At 42.4% G+C, this 18,281-nt stretch overlaps 1 pseudogene; it reads left to right on the top strand.

Moving 5' to 3' along the window:
- Positions 2,379–2,734, top strand: LOC102161167 (annotated as a pseudogene).

The following is an 18,281-nucleotide window of genomic DNA, read 5'->3' as shown; positions in this document are numbered from 1 at the left end:
CTCAGCAGTTAACGAACCTGACTAGTATCCATGAGCACTCAAGTTTGATCCCTGGCCTCGCTCAGTGGGTAAGGATCTGGCTTTGCTGTAAGCTGTAGTGTAGGTCGCAGACACAGCTCGGATCTGGCATTGCTGTAGCTTTGGCACAGTCTGGCAGCTGTAGCTCTGATTTGACCTCTAGCCTGGGAATTTCCACGTGCTGCAAGGTGTGGCCCTAAATAGAAAAAAATAAAGGGCAACAGTTCCTTCACATGAGATAATATCCAAATGACCATTGAGCAAATGAAAACATTTCATTATTAGTCATTAGAAAATGCAGATTTCAGTCAAAACGATGGAATATCATTACGCAGTCTGAAGAATGGTAAAATGGGGAGTTCCCATCGTGGCGCAGTGGTTAACGAATCCGACTAGGAACCATGAGGTTACGGGTTCGGTCCCTGCCCTTGCTCAGTGGGTTAACGATCCGGCGTTGCCATGAGCTGTGGTGTAGGTTGCAGACGAGGCTCGGATCCCGTGTTGCTGTGGCTCTGGTGTAGGCCAGTGGCTACAGCTCTGATTAAACCCCTAGCCTGGGAACCTCCATATGCTGCGGAAGCAGCCCAAAGAAATGGCAAAAAGACAAAAAAAAAAAAAAAAAAAAAAAAAAGAATGGTAAAATGTAAATAACAACACCAAGGAGTCAGTGAGGATGTGAAGCAGCTGGAACTCTCATGAATTACTGGTGGGAGCGTAACTTGGTCCGAGAATTTGTAAAACATTTTGGCATTTTCTTTGAAGGTGGCACCTATGCATACTTTATTATCCAGCAACTTTACACTTGGGGAGTTCCTGTTGTGGCGCAACGGAAATGAATCCGACTAGGAACCATGAGGTTGCAGGTTCAATCCCTGGCCTCTCTCAGAGGGTTAAGGATCTAGCATTGCTGTGGTTGTGGTGTAGGCTGGCCTTCGATTTCGACCCCTAGCCTGGGAACCTCCATATGCCACGAGTGTGGTCCTAAAAAGCAAAAAACAAAAACAAAAAACTACACTTGGTACCTTCATGCACCAAGAGGTTTATATAAGAAGTTCACAGCATTACTTGCAGTAGCCGAAGAATGAAAGGGATTCAAATTTCCATGAACAGTAGAATGGATAAGCAAAGTTTCAGCAGTGAAAATGAACTACACCTCCATTCAATGTGGCTGAATTTCACAACTATAACACTGAACAAAAGAAGCCATACACAAAATAATACATTTTTTACTCGATCAATTTTATTATATTTATAGCTGTATGACCATCATCATGACCTAATTTTAGAACATTTCCCTCCCAAACCTGCAGCCTATTCCTCGACCCATCCCCAACCTGCCTCCTTTGGTAACCATAAGTTTTTCAAAGTCTGTGAGTCAGTTTCTGTTCTGCAAATAAGTTCATTTTAAGGATAAATTTTTAAAATAGAAAGTCTGAAACATAAAAACTAAAGAGTTCCCATTGTGGCTCAGCAGTAATGAACTCAACTAGTATTCATGAGGACACGGGTTTGAATTCTGGTCTCACTCAGTGGGTCGGGGATCCAGTTTTGCCATTAGCTGTGGTGTAGTCACAGATGCCAGTCAGATCCTGTGTTGCTGTGGCTTGTTGTGTAGGCCGGCAGTTGCAGCTCTGATTCGACCCCCAGTCTGGGAACTTGCCTATGCCACAGGTGCATCTCTAAAAAGACAAAAAAACAAAACAGAAAAACCCATTAAACTAAAAGAACTAGTATGAGTCAGTTTAGTATTTCCACTTGCTTGCGAGGAAAGACAGTGATTGGGAGAAGGCAGTAGGGAAGTCTTCTGAGGTGCTGGTGATGCTCCAGTTCTTGACTGGATGGGGGTTACACTGGATGGATGTTACATGGGATGTTACTATTGTTCCTGTGACCATTTATGGGGAATATATTATATTTTGAGTACTTTCCCCTGTATGTGAGTTATATTTTGCAATTTAAAAGTTTTTGTTTTTTTGGTTTTTTTTTTTTTTTTTTTTTTTTGCTTTTTACAGCTGCACCCAAGGCATATGGAGGTTCCCACGTCTTCGACCTACCCCACAGCTCACGGCAACACCGGATCCTTAACCCACTGAGCGACGCCAGGGATCAAACCCGCAACCTCATGGTTCCTAGTTGGATTTGTTTCTACTGCACCAGGACAGGAACTCCTAAAAGGTTTTTTTTTTTTTGTTTGTTTTTTAATGGAGGAAAATTACTTCAAGATTCAAGAAGATATGAAGACAAAAGAAAGTAGTAAAAATAAATCAACTGGTGGCACATAAGAAGATAATAAGTCTAAATTGTAGGAATTAGAAAAAGAGGGGTCACCTTTGAGGGGCTGGGAAGAAGGGTTTAGCCTTGGTAACTGCGTCGCGATGTGGTTCCACATTCTCCCTGGGATCGCCGTCATGGCCACGTGCTTGTTCATCCCCGGAATGGCCACTGCTCACATCCACAAGTTCACTAGCGGGGGCAAGGAAAAAAGGGTTGCCCATTTTTCACATCAGTGGAATCTGATGGAAAGAGGCGCATCTCTGGAGTTAATTGTTACCATGTAACAAAGGGTTTGGAGAACATTGATTAAGGAAGCACTTTCCTGATTGATGAAAAATAACTCAGTTATGCTCGTCTACCCCTGCTAGAAGGTTATACCGTGTCTTATGTAGCATGCAGTGTATTTTGTAGTATGTAATAAAAATTTTTAAAGTAAAAAAAATAAAAAGTAGCCCATGTAAGTAACACAATGTAATGTAATTCAACAAAATGCAATACAATGCATATAAGTCGGGAGTGAAGTGATTGGAGTTAATACAGCGTATTTCTTACAGATGAAGGATATGTTTTTTTGGTATTATTAAGTATAAATATGAAATTTAAAAGAAAGCCGCTAAATATAGAAACATACACCTTCCAATTTAGTGGAGAAGAAAAATAAAAGAGAAATAAAATCCATAATCAATTTTTTAATAATGGAAGGGAAGAGAGAAAAAGATTAGAAATAATTAGGAAACAAAATAATTTGGTAGAAATATATCATTTAAGTAATCATAATCAATGTTGATATACTTAACCATCCAGTTGAAATGTATGTGTTGTTGGACAGGATTAAAAAAAAAAAAAAAAATCCTTGGAGTTCCCGTCATGGCTCAGTGGTTAACGAAACTGACTAGGAACCATGAGGTTTCGGGTTCAATCCTTGGCCTGCTCAGTGGGTTAAGGATCTGGCCTTGCCATGAGCTGTGGTGTAGGTCGCCGACATGGCTCAGATCTCGAGTTGCTGTGGTTCTGGCATAGGCCGGTGGCTACAGCTCTAATTAGACCCCTAGCCTGGTAACCTCCATATGCAGCAGGAGCGGCCCTAGAAAAGGCAAAAAGACAAACACACACACACACACACACACACACACACACTCACAAAAAGATAATGGCAAAAGGCAATTTGCCAAGAGGTTCCAATTTCTTTCTTTCTTTCTTTTTTTTTTTTAGGGCAGAAACCTTGGCACATGGAAGTTCCCAGGCTAGGGGTTGAATTGGAGCTGCAGCCGTTGGCCTATGCTGCAGCCACAGCATCGCCAGATCCAAGCCATGTCTGTGACCTACTCCACAGCTCAAGACAACACTGGATGCTTAACCCACTGAGTGACGCCAGGGATCGAACCTAATCCTCATGGATACTAGTTGGGTTCATTAACCACTGAGCCACAACGGGAACTCCAGTTCCAATTTCCTATGTACCAAATAATGAATCTTCAAAAATCAATAAAATAAATTTTGGCAGAAGTATAAAAATGCTAAAGTGGTATCTATTATCACAGGGAAAGTTTTTCACACACCTCTCCCAGTCATTGAAAGGTCAAACAATAAAATAAGGAAAAAGTAATGATATAGAAGACTTAAAAACAAAACAATTAAACTACTTAGGGGAGTCCCTGTCGTGGCTCAGTGGTTAACAAACCTGACTACTAACCATGAGGTTGCATGTTCGATCACTGGCCTCACTCAGTGGGTTAAGGATCCAGTGTTGTCTTGAGCTGTGGAGTAGGTCACAGACACGGTTCGGATCGCACGTTGCCATGGCTATGGCATAGACCAGCAGCTATGGATCCGATTGGATCCCTAGGCTGGGAACTTCTGTATGCTGTGAGTGCGGCCCTAAAAATACAAAAGTCAAAAAAAAAGCTAATTATAATCAACCCTGTAGAACTCCTATCCTGCAATTGTAAAAGACACAGAGCATTTCTGAAAACAGAAGATGTATTAACTATAAAATAAATCTCAACAAATTTTATTTTATTTTTTACTATTTTTTTTTCATCCTTTTAGGGCCGCACTCACAGCATATGGAGGTTCCCAGGCTAGGGGTCACCAGAGCCACAGCAACGCAGGATCCTTAACCCACTGAGGGAGGTCAGGGATTGAACCCGAAACCTCATGGTTCCTAGTTGGATTAGTTAACCTCTAAGCCACGACAGGAACTCCCTCAACAAATTTTAGAATTGTTCCAATAAAGACCACCTTTTCTGACCAGAATGCAGTTACATTTAGACAATAATAAGGAAAAGATTGCTAAAACAAGAAATAGCACACAACTGGAAATTTAAAGTACAATTAAGATAAGTAACAGGCCAAAGAAGAAATCATGTTGGAAATTTAAACTGCATCAACAGAGAGAAAGGAAAAATGACACGTGAAAATTGGGCGGATGCAGCTAAAGTGATGTTTAGTAGGATATCTGTGTCCTTGAACTCAAACTTTGTGAGAGAAGCAAGACTGAATATTTGTGAGCTAAGCAGGTGGCTTAGGAGGAAAATGGTGGCTTGCTAAAAGAGGTTTGATTTTCAAGCCCTGCTCTGTGACTTTCTGGTTGTGAGTTGTGACAAAGTCTTAGAGCATCCAAATCAGCTCAGATTCTTCAAGAAGCATGAGACCTGCTGAGGCAGAAGTTACCAGAACTGTTTGTATTATGGTCTGGATCAGTGAGAGAACCTTTGTGCTCTGGGGCACAAATCCAACCTGGCAGTTTTCTCTTTTTCTACATCACTTGGCAAATGTGTTGGAGCAGGAAAATAAGAAATTATAAATGCTGCTCACAGAATTCAAAGAGGCCCAGCAAACATTTGGCCACTTTCCTTGTGGTTGTAGGCAACAGCTAGAATATCTTTTTGTGATATGAGTGAAAATACCTTGACACAGTCTAATCTCCTAAAGGCACAACTTCTGTAATGTGTCAGGATCTTGTATTTCCATGGATTTTTATTTTCAAATGCTGTAAATATGTGTCATCCGTGGCATCTCAGGTGCCTGCTATTTCAGCTCTTTGGGACCTACTGGCATGCTACCATCAATGGAGTGAATTTATGTGCTGCCCTGAAGAATAATAAGGCAGCCTGTCAGTCATAGGTGGCAAAGAACAATATCCAGAGTAGTAGCTGTGTACTGCTACCCTGTCAAATGCAAGCAAATGCCTTGATTATTTTTCTTAAGTTATTTGCAACCACTGAAAACAACCATACCACCTTTGTGATTCCCATTTTCTTTTTTTTTTTCTTTTTGGGCCACACCTGTGGCATATGGAAATTCCAAGGCTGGGGGTTGAATCAGAGCTGCAGCTGCCTGCCTACACCATAGCCCCAGCAACGCCAGACCCAGCTACGTCTGTCACCTGCACTGCGGCTTGCAGCAATACTGGATCCTTAACCCACTCAGCGAGGCCAGGGATCGAATCCACATTCTTATGGACACAAGGTCTGGTTCTTAACCCACTGAGTCACAACAGGAACTACCCCATTTTTTATATTCCCTTTAAAGTGGCCTGCTGCAGTACCTATGTGGTCCCCTGGCACTTCACTCTCAAAGGACACAAGGCTCCCTATGGCCACAGGTAATAACCTTTCTCCATCAGATCGTTAACCCACTGAGCAAGGTCGGGGATCAAACCCGAAAACTTATGGTTCCTAGTCGGATTCATTAATCACTGTGCCATGATGGGAACTGCCCCAAAAATGTTATTTAGGTCTTACCGGCATGATGATTCTCTCCATGGGGAGACCAGAGCCATGTCTAACATGAGACAGTGAAATGAGTAAGACCTTGACAGACTGGAGTTTCATACAGACACAAATTTGAAGTAAGAAAGTGAGCATGGGCAGAACACTGTAAATCAGCTATAATGGAAAAAAAATTTTTAAATAAAAAATAAAAATAAAATAACAGGAAAAAAAAAAAAAAAAAAAAAAAGAAAGAAAGTACGTTCTGCTGCCCCTAGAAGGTGGAAGCAAACAGATCAACAGGTATCATTTCAGATCCTGGGGGCTGTTTCCATTTGAGTTGGAAAAGAGACCGAAACTGAAAGCACAGCTGTGATTGGAGTCACCGCCTAATTGTACTCATGTTAATCCACTCTAACCATCCAAGACTCATTTTGCAGGGGCAAAAGGGGCAAGTTACACGGGGTTGGGTTAAAAATCACCAAGTCTCTGATGGTGGGATGAATCTCTGATTTTCCTAGGAATGTGGTATGGCTCTGGTTTGTCTTTTGGTAGGAAAAGCTTCAAAGACCTCCACGTGGTCCTTCGTACAGTCATAGAATATATTTCACAGATCAGAAGGTCAGTGTGCAAATTCTGCCAGTGTTGAATACTTGTATTCTAGCTATATGTTTGTTTGTGCAGGAAACAAGCACGGAATGGGTTAGGAGTCCTGTTGAACCCATCACAAGGCAGATAAAAACTCTATTCATCACCTAGTCCCAACAAATCCCACATTTATCATAGTAGCTGTCTGCTTTTTTTGGGGGGGTGGGGTGGGGGGCCGCACTCAAGGCATATGGAGATTCTCAGGCTAGGGGACAAATTGGAACTGTAGCCACTGGCTTACGCCACAACCACAGCAACACCAGATCCGAGCCATGTCTGCAAACTACACCGCAGCTCATGGCAACACTGGATACTTTAACCCACTGAGCGAGACTAGGGATCAAACTCATATCATCATGGAGCCTTTACTGCTGAGCTTCGAGGGGAACTCCCCATAGTAGCCTTCTGGATCCCAGCTAGTTTTTGCTAATTATCCTGGTAAATGAACATAAGTCCCTTAAGGGAAGACTAAGGGGATAATTTACAGAATGTATTGGTAATATTATTGTTGGTGTCTTTTTTTTGGCCACGCCACAGCATGCAAAAATCCCCAGGCCAGGGATTGAACCCGCACTACAGCAGTGCACCAAGCCACAGCACTGACACCTGCTGGATCCTTAACCACTAAACCACTAGGGAACTCCACTGGTATCATCTTCAAGGGTGTCTTACCTCCACTTTTCTTCTTTTTCTTTTCCTTCTTTTTCTTGCTTTTTAGGGCCACACCTGTGGCATATGGACGTTACCGGGTTAGGGGTTGAACTGAGCTGTAGCTGCCAACCTACACCACAGCCACAGCAATGTCATATTCAAGCTGTGTCTGTGACCTATACCGCAGCTCACAGCAATGCTGGAACCTTAACCCATTGAGCAAGGCCACGTATCGGACCTGCATCCTCATGGATACTAGCAGGGTTCATAAGGGCTGAGCCACAACGGTACTCCACCTCCAATTTTCTTTGAGGAGCTTAGTCAATAAACTTACTCAGGATGGGAGTTAGGTGAGGGGCAGTGATGATTGATCACAGATTCTTAAGTGAGGCCTCTCTTTGCTAGGAACTAAGTGGGCAGCTTGGTCCTAGGTCTATGCGATCTACAGCCATTCTGATTATTGCTCCTATAATGTTGTCTGTTATAGTAATCATGCCCACTCTGATTTTTAAATGTTTTGTCTGGCCACTGCCTAGGATTCCATCAACCTTGTTGGAATGAAAGAGACCATTTCGAAGTTCCCCTGGTGGCCTAGTGGTTAAAGGATCTAGCATTGTCACTGCTGTGGCTCAGGTCACTGGTATGATGCAGGTTCAATCCCTGGTCTGGGAACTTCTGCATGCTGTGGATGCAGCCAAAAAAAGGAAAAAAAAAAAAAAAAGAAAGAAAAAAGAAAAAGAAAGAACTTGCTGCTCAAAGCCTTCCCTCAATTGACACTTCATGATCATGTAACTCTCTCGCCTCTGCAGGCTATAGTCCACCTGAGAAACACTCACTGAATCCTCAGTGCCTTCAGATCCAGCCAAACCTAATAGCAATTTCCTTGAGGATCTGCAGCCTGCAACTACTCCTCAGAACAATTTTTGTATCAGAGTTTTTCTTTGCAACTATACAATCCATTCCAACTAGTTTATCAGAAAAGGAATTTGTTAAGGGATTCTGGACTGGTCGCCAAAATTGAAGGAGTAGCTTGTAAAAGAGGAAGATGCTTTTATTATTATTTTTTAATTTATTTATTTATTTTTGGCTGCTCCGTGGCATATGGAAGTTTCCAAGCCAGGGATCGGATCCAAGCCAAAGTTGTGACCTTTGCCGCGGCTGTGGCAATGCTTAACCACTGTGCAGGGCTGGGGATTGAACCTGTGACCCAGAGCTCCAGAGATGCCGCCAATCCCGTTTCACTAGGCAGGAAGATGCTTTTTACTCAAGCATAACCCTTGAAATTCTATCCATGTGATTTCATACTTAGACATTACCCTGGAAATGCAGCTAATTCCTCCCCTCCCCCAGACACCACAAAACATATTTATGAAATAAAATCTATTCTTCATTAACAATTTCCTGAGGAGTTCCCATCATGGTGTAGAGGAAATAAATCTGACAAAGAACCATGAGGTTGTGGGTTTGATCCCTGGCCTTGCTCAGTGGGTTAAGGATCCAGCGTTACTGTGAGCTGTGGTGTAGGTCACAGAGACGGCTCAAATCTGGTGTTGCTGTGGCTGTGCTGTAGGCTGGCGGCTACAGCTCCGATTCAACCCCTAGCCTGGGAACCACCATATGCCTTGGGTGCAGCCCTAAAAATGACAAAAGACCAAAAAAAAAACCACAAAAAAAACAAACAACCAATTTCCTGAAAGGGTAAAATACTCCAACCAGATTCATGCTTTATTAGCATTAAAAAAGATTTTCTCTATGAAAATTATCAATGAAATTTTTTTTTTTTTTTTTTTTTTTGGCCATTCCTGCTACATGTGGAAGTTCCCAGGCCAGGGACAGGACCCCTGTTAGAGCAGGGACCTGAGCCACAGCAGTCACAATGCTGGATCCTTAACCAGCTGCACAAGTGAAGTTTTCAATGAGATTCTTAATTCTCTGTGCCTATCTTCCTGAAAATACCATTTTTAGCCTATCCAAAGTTTGTGGTTTCTAGTCTTAGGCACCTATTGAGATTCAATTTCTCAGAAATTCTTATTTTGAATTATTATTTTTTTGTTTTGGCTTTTTGTCTTTTCAGGGCCACACCTGCAGCATAAGGAGGTTCCCAGGCTAGGGGTCTAATCGGAGCTGTAGCCTTGGCCTAAACCACAGCCACAGCAACGTGGGATCCGGGCCACATCTGTGACCTATACCATAGCTCATGGCAACGCCAGATCCTTAACCCACTGAGTGAGGCCAGGGATCGAACCTGCAACCTCATAGTTCCTAGTTGGTTTCGTTTCCTCTGCGCCACAATGGGAACTCCCCTTATTTTGCATTTAATCTTTGTGCCACTTGATAGGATCAGGAATAAAAAATATCCCATGCAACTTCATGGGGCACTATTCCCTGAATTTAGGATATTCTTGGTTCATTTCTACCATAGTTCATGGACAATACCTTTTCCACACAAATGGAAAAACAAAAACAACCATCATTACACTGTAAATAGGATGGCATGGGTAAAGAAAAGGAAAAGAGGAGTTCCCTGGTGGCCTAGCTGTTAAGGATATGGCATTGTCACTGCTGTGGCTCGGCTTCAATCCCTTGCCTCAGAACTTCTGCATGCCGTGGGCATGACAAAAAATAAAAATAAAAAAATAAAAAAATAAAGGAAAGGAAATTTTTTTTTTAAAGAATTTGCAATTTATTTATTTTTGTCTTTTTTGCTATTTCTTCGGGCCGCTCCCGCGGCACATGGAGGTTCCCAGGCTAGGGGTCGAATCGGAGCTGCAGCCACCGGCCTACGCCAGAGCCACAGCAACTCGGGATCCGAGATGCGTCTGCAACCTACACCACAGCTCACGGCAACGCAGGATCGTTAACCCACTGAGCAACGGCAGGGATCAAACCCGCGACCTCATGGTTCCTAGTCGGATTCGTTAACCACTGTGCCACGACGGGAACTCCGAAAGGAAATTTTTTAATGTAAGGTACAGCAAGCCGGGAAGTAGAGGTAGAGCCTACAGTTCTTGTTTCTGCAGCCGGGCATGAGGCTGTAACTGGCATTTTCCTCCCCTATCACCCAGACCACGATCCGCCTATTTTTGGCTATCACTGGAGTTGGCTGAAGTTCTTTATCTATTGGGGTAACCTACATCTTTATTTCTGTGGGACTTAAATCCTTAAAGGTCCTGCCTGTAAGTTTACTTTGCTGGTAATTCTGACTATTGCACACAGTATACAAGAAAGGACCCCAGGATCTCCTCTGTTCTAGCTGCCCTCCTCCCAGCATCTACTGTGAAACAGCCACTGTATCCCTTTTGATAGTCAAGGTCAGTTAGTAGAAACTCGGCCCTCCCCCCACTCCCCCTACTCCCCCTGTACCTGTTTATTTAGTGCTGGGTTTCTCAACCACTGCGCTATTGATATGTGGGACCAGATACTTCTTTGTTGTCCGTGTTTGCTGGGGGGGCTGTTTCGTGGATTGTAAAATGTTTAGCACTATCCCTGGCCTCTATCCACTAGACGCCAGCTTCAACCCCATTCCCGCCCTGCAGATATGACAACCAAAAAGGTCTCCAGATATTGTCAGCTCTTCCCGGGGAAGGAAATCATCTTTTGTTGAGAACCATAGGTTTAGTGGTTTGAAGAGCCCCAAAGGGCCAGGGGAGCAAGTCAGCCTTAGCAAAAGCTCAGTCTCCCTCCAGTGAGTGATCTCTGGATACTATCACGGCTTGACCAGCTAAACCTTGGAGTGTTAAAGATCCTCCCAACTGTAGCCACACCAGAAGTGGTGAAGGAAGGCCAATTTACCGCCAGTGTGTGAAGGGTTAATTCTTGTAAGGAAGGGATGCCTGGAGAACAAAGGAATTCAGGTTCACCGCATTCGTTTCATATTAAGCAATAAACTTGTTATAGAAAATTTGAAATATACAGAGAGAAGGGAAAAAACTCCTCTATATCCCAACATGTGAAGACAAATACAGTAATTTTTAAAATAATATTTTCTTCTTTATCATAAATATAATGTCTATGCATTGTAAACAAATTGGAAAATGAAAATGAAACTTCCTATAATCACATCATTCAGGAAAAAAAAAATCCCACATTTAACACCAGGATATATTTGCTTCAGTCTTTACGACAAAATTTAAAATTTGTATTTTCTTTCATATTATAAAAGTAATACTTGGTTAATGAAACATCCAAACATTATTGGAATTTATACTTTAGAAAATAAAATTCTCCCTATTTCTGAATCCAGATATGACCCCTGTTAATATTTGGTGTATTCCTTCTCATAGTTTTCCTTTTTCTTTTTCTGTCTTTTTAGGGGAGCACCCACAGCATATGGAAGTTCCCAGGCTAGGAGTTGAATCAGAGCCATAGCCTCTGGCCTATACTACAGCCACAGCAACACCAGATCTGAGCCACATCTGCAACCTACACCACAGCTCACAGCAATGCCTGATCCTTAACCCACTGAGTGCGGCCAGGGAGTGCATCCTCATGGACACTGGTTGGGTTCGTTACCACTGAGCCACAATGGGAACACCCCTCCTCATATTTTTCCTATATATTACCTGTTACATATTTTATTTTATTTTACTTTACTTTATTTTATTTTATTTTATTTTATTTTATTTTGTCTTTTTGTCTTTTTACGGCTACTCCCGAGGCATATGGAGGTTGCCAGCCTAGGGGTCTAATTAGAGCTATAGCTGCCAGCCTATGCCACAGCCACAGCAACGCCAGATCCTTAACCCACTGAGCGAGACCAGGGATCGAACCTGCCACCTCATGGTTCCTAGACAGATTCATTTCTGCTGTGCCATGATGGGAACTCCTCTCTTACATATTTCAAAAATTATGAAATAAGGTCTTTGTCTACTAAGTACTGTTTTACAGCTTGCCTTTTTCTCCTGATGATATATGTTGAATATCTTTTAATGTAAATACATGAATATATTTAATTTTTTAAATTAAATATTTGTTTTAAGTAAAATTTATTTATTAAAATCTATTCTTTTAAAAGTCAGTATAGTATTCCATTGTATGAGTGTATCCAAATTTAGTTAACTAATGCACTGGTGGATATTTAAATAATTTGCCATTTATTTTATTTTTTAATTGAAGTATAGTTGATGTACAATATAACTTACAGGTGTACAGCATAGTGATTCACAATCTTTAAAGGCTATACTCCATTTATAGTTATTATAAAATATTGGCTTTATTCCCTGTGTTGTACAATATATCCTTATAGCTGATTTTATACTTAATAGTTTATACCTCTTAATCTGCTACCCCTCTAATGTCCCCCCTTCTCATCCAATTTTTTAGGTATTATAAATAGTGATGCCAGGAGCATCTTGCAGGTATGTATATGTGTATGTGTACATGTGCACACATGCATATATTTGTACAGATTCTAGGGCTTTTTTTTTTTTTTTTTTTTTCTTTTTAGGGCTGCACCCATGGCATATGGAAGTTCCAGGCTAAGGGTGGAATCAAAGCTACAGTTGCCATCCTGCACCACAGCCACAGCAACACCAGATCTGAGCTGCATCTGTGACCTACACCATAGCTGACGGCAATGCCAGATCCTTAACCCAGGGATCAAATCCACATCCTCCTGGATCCTAGTTAGATTCATTAACTGCTGACCCATGAAGAAACTCCCCTAGTGCTTCTTAAGCAGTCTCTATAAACATGCAAACATATATTACATCAGTGGTCTATTTTTCAGGGTGGGGGTGGGTTGAAGCAAGCAAACTTGAGAGATGATATAACATTTCTAAGAAAAATGCAGCTTGCTTACTGCTTACCACAAAAGCAGTGGAGTCCCCAGTTTAGTGTTCCTCAGCTGTGATACAAATCTGCTATGTGCAGAATTCATCTGGGCTCCTCTGTGTTGCTCCTATGGAACCTGGGGAGCAAGAGAAACCAGTGCAACATGATACACTGCTTCATGCAATACAGTTCTTTTTGTGTGTTTGTCTTTTTAGGGCCACACCCATGGCATATGGAAGTGCCCAGGTTAGGGGTCAAATTGAGCTGCAGCTTCTGGCCTATGCCACAGCCACAGCAATGCCAGATCCAAGCTGCATCTTCAACCTATACCACAGCTCATTGGGTTCTTAACCCAATGAGCAAGGCCAGGAATTGAAATCATGTCCTCATGGATACTAGTTGAGTTCATTACTGCTGAGCCACAACAGGAACTCCCAGTTCTTTATCTTTTTTTTTTTTTTTTTTTTGGTCTTTTTGTCTTTTCTAGGGTGGCACTCTCGGCATGTGGAGGTTCCCAGGCTAGGGGTCTAATCGGAGCTGTAGCCGCTGGCCGACACCACAGCCACAGCAATGCCAGATCTGAGCCGTGTATGTGACCTACACCACAGCTCATGGCAACGCTGGATCCTTAACCTACTGAGCAAGGCCAGGGATCGAACCCACAACCTCATGGTTCCCTGTTGGATCTGTTAACCACTGAACCATGATGGGAACTCCCCAGTTCTTTATCTTTAATGCAGGAGTCTCACATTCTCTGCCAGCATCGATGGAATAGTAATAGGCTAACTTATAAGCTTATAAGTAAGGTAAAATTTCAGGCCCTGATGAAAGTTGTATATTGAAACTGTATGAGAAAAACACTAACCTTTTTTCATCAAATGGGTTTATAGTGGCTATATAATTACTCTTAAGATGGATGCATCATAATTTTTACAACTTAAACTTGCCTGCCTATTCTTATACATAAAATCGTTTCCAAATTTTGCTAGCCTTTAGTCTGTTGAGTTCATAACTAAATCTAATCTTTGTCTACATTTCTGAATAGCTGCCTACGATAAATTTTGAAAAGTGGAATAGCTAGGTCACCTGGTAAAAACTTTTTTTTTTTTTTTTGGTCTCTTTTTTAGGCCTGCAACCGTGGCATATGGAAGTTCCCAGGCTAGGGGTCAAATCAGAGCTGCAATTGCAGGCCTACACCACAGCCACAGCAACACTAGATCTGAGCCACATCTGCAACCTACTCTGCAGCTTGTGGCAACGCCGCTGGATCCTTAATCCACTGAGTGAGGTCAGGGATAGAACCTGCATTGTCATGGCTGCTAGCTTGGTTCTTAACCAGTTGAGCCACTTGGGGAACTGTGAGGGCAATATTTTTGTAACCTGATGTAAGAAAGGCTTTATTAAACAAGGCATAAAATATGTAAATTTGAAGGAAAAGATTGGTAAACTTGACTGTATTAAAATTTTAAAACTTCCTTTCAACCAGAGCTACTGTAACAAAATTAAAAGATGATCTACAGATGGACCTAGAGATTATCATTACTGAATGATGAAAGTCAGAGAAAGACAAATATCATTTGATATCACTTATATGTGGAATCTAATAAAAATGATACAAAAGAACTTATTTACAAAATAGAAACAAATTGACACATTTCAAAACAAATCTTAGTTACCATAGGTAGAACAGTTGGAGGGAGGGAAGAACTGAGAGGGTGGGAATAACATATACACACTACTGCATAAAACTGATGATTAACTGATGATTGACGAGAACCTACTGTCTAGCACAGTAAAATCTACTCGTTTGTAATAACCTATATGGGAAAAAAGAATGGATATATTTATATGTATGACTGATTCAATCTGCTGTACAACTGAAACTAATGCAATGTTGTAAATGATCTACAGACAGGGATAATATAGTTGTGTATCATTTATGTATTCATTCAACAAACATGCGTTGAATGTGTATGATGTGGCAGATGCCATGTGACAGCACGTTTGTACAGTGAAGGGAATGATGCTGTGGAATATAAAAGAGAAGAGGTGTGCATAGGAGAGAAAGGGGAGAATTACTGGTGTACAGGGAAGGGGGAATACCTCATATATTTGCATGCTGCCTGGGTCACCTCCTTCAGATCTATGGCCACATGTCCCCTTCCCAGTCTGATCTTTTCTGACCATCTCATCTCAGTTGCAACTCTTACCCCCACTTCAGGAAACCCCATCCCTCATCTCCTTCTCTTTCCTTCACTTTATTCTTCTTTATCGAAACGATCACTTATTCTAAATGCCAAATGCTTTATTTATTTAGTTAGTTCTTTTTCTGTCCCCTCTCACTAGAGAATAAACTTCCTAACATCTGGAATGACGGATCCTTAGAACAGCACCTATTATCTGGTAGGTGCTCAATAAATATGAAAATGGTGGTGTCCTTTAAGGCACAAGTCATATTGCCAGGTGTAAACTATGCACAGAAATATTTGTTGAAGATGATCTAATCTGTAAAGGAAAAGCACTTAAAATTTTTTAAAAAGTTTATTCCCCCTGAAATGGATGAACTTATAATTTCTTCTCTGACTTGATTTATATGCTTTTTAAAATAACAAAAACCAATTTTGATATGTGATTTTTTTTTTCCCTGTAAAGAAGACAAATGTGGGGATTTATAAACTTACTACAAACAGGTGTTCTTAAGAGGCATAGAGCTTTATTCAGAGTCAAGTGTGGGCAATTAGAATGCAAATCTGAAAATCTTTACTTGCCTCTCCCTGACTCTGGGTGGTAATTTTCTCTTAAAAAAAAAAAAAAAAAAAAAAGACGAACAAAAATATGTTTCACCAAACACCAAAACCTATGCGTGTGTATTTGTAGCAGTAAAACAAAGAGATGGGGTGGAGATGCCTTTGCCAGTTGCCACACAAGTGCGAAGGCATTTCTGACAAAGAGTAGCCACAGTTGGGACACCTCGGGTAACTGCATATGCAAATTAGCGCTGGGAAAATATTCCTGAGATTCACCTCCCATGAAGTCCTTTGAGAAGTCATTACACGTTGGGAAACCTCCTAATCCTTAACATTTATGGGAAACAGAGCGAAGCACTTCAAGTAACAAAGCTGGGGCTGAACAGCTGAACAGGGGTGGTGGCTGGAAAAAAGAAGTATGACTGATTCAGGTTTGGGAAAGTTGAGGTCTTCAGAGCTGCTCTATCTAGAGTATTTTTATACTGTTTTCCCAGACACTGCTGAAGCAAGCATTGACTCTAAAAATATTCATAACCTACTGGCATCCTTGGATGTAGAAGGAGTCACATTAAAATGATTACAATTATGTCAAACTTGTCTCTTTTTTTTTTTTTCCCCCTTGGTCATCTCTAATCAAATATTAGGGGGCATAACATCAGTAGGCTCAGACCTCACAGAAACTCAGAATTATATTCCCAACATCGGCAAAGCAAAAGTTTAGCCCATTTCACGCACAAGGAACTCAGCTAATCAACACAAGTATTCAAAGAGCTGCAAACATGTGATGGGTGGTGCCTGGCAGGCTTCTTGCTTCCCAGTTGGAAGAGGCCCTCAACATCACCCAGAGCAGGGAGTTTCCATTGTGGCTCAGTGGTAATGAACTGACCAGTATCCATGAGGACATGGATTTGATCTCTGGCCTTGCTCAGTGGGTTAAGGACCCCGCGTTGCAGAGAGCTTCGGTGTAGGTCACAGAGGTGGCTTGGATTTGGCATTGCTGTGGCTGTGGTGTAGGCCGGCAGTTGTAACTCTGACTCAACCCCTACCTGGGAACCTCCATATGCCGTGGGTGTGGTCCTAAAAAGACCAAAAAAAAAAAAAATTACCTAGAGCAGAAAATTTTCCTATGACACAGGACTGTCAAGAGCTTGAATTTACTGCCATATGCTATCCAAATGGTTTCATTTACTGTTTTTTTTTCCCCTAAATTAAGGAGGAAAGACTGTATGTACAACACAGGACATTACGGGGGTTATTTGGGGAAAATGTAGTAAAAAAGTACTTGTGGTTTCCCTGCAAGCCCTGGGCCACACAACTAGTCAAGCCTCAGCCTGAGATTTTATCTAAAGAATGCTGGATTGCCACTCATTTGCCCATCTGGAAGATGGGAACGTCTGTTCACCGACAGTTAACGAGGCTTACAAGGGTGCTGTGCTAAGAACCTGTTGCGGTGGGCTGGACACAAAGTCTATAAAGACAGGGCAGTACCTGCCTACAATGAAATGCTCACAAGTTAGTGGAGCACACCTGCTATTATCATCACTGACCTCTCTCTTTTTGGAGAGCGATGGTGAGAGAAGGGTATCAAAATTTATATTTAGCGGAGTCTTCTGCGCCTCAATGGTAACTTATTTACTGGTCAAAGATCTTCCTAGGTGGGTCCTGCTTTCTCTCTTTTACAGATGAAACTAAGCTAGGGATGAAGTGCTTCCCCGAGGTCACACAACCACTCAGTGGCGGAGACCACCGTGAACGCGAGCTGTCTGGCTCCACGGTTCCCATAGAGGAGAAAGGCGGGAGGAGGCAGGAGGACGACGAGAATGGGAGAATGGGAGAGGGGCGAGGGGAGGAGTACACAGGGGCCCGTTTCCCTTCGTTAGAGAAAATGCCAGCAACGCCATCCACTTGTTGATTTGCACATTTCCATCACTTTAGCTGCCGGCGTCACTGCTAGGAATGGAAAACTGAAAGACTCCCCAACTCTTTAAGGTTTGGTTTGCTTCCCGAGAGGACATAGCCACAGGTGATGCGAATTGATGCCTTCTCTGTTCCCGGCGCCAGCCAGGCCGTCTGCGGCAACGAACTACAACCCCACCATGCACCGCGCGGTTCCGAGGGCCACGCCAAGGGAACAAGAGGGTGACCCAAAGGTGCCTTGAGGGGAAAAAAAAAAAAAAAATCACCTACATTTTCCTGGCTTTCCCACCTTCACGTTGACCTCACTCCCAGCACGGTCCGCCATATTTTTAAGTGAGCAGCTCATACAGAGAAGTGTGCCGAGTCTCTTCTGTCTTCAGGCATGACAGAGGGCAGGCTCGATGCCTGCGCGCGGGTGCGAGGTCCCCAGGCCAGGCGCGGGGCGGAGTCAGCAGCGGCTGGGCGGGGACGCAGACCGGAAATATGCGAGGGCAAGGGAGAAGCTTGAGTGGCTGCGGGCGCGCGCTTCCGGCCGGGGCGT

This window comes from Sus scrofa, chromosome 14, assembly GCF_000003025.6.
Source record: "Sus scrofa isolate TJ Tabasco breed Duroc chromosome 14, Sscrofa11.1, whole genome shotgun sequence".
Taxonomy (NCBI): Eukaryota; Metazoa; Chordata; class Mammalia; order Artiodactyla; family Suidae; genus Sus; species Sus scrofa.
This window is presented reverse-complemented; position numbering and strand designations above follow the sequence as displayed.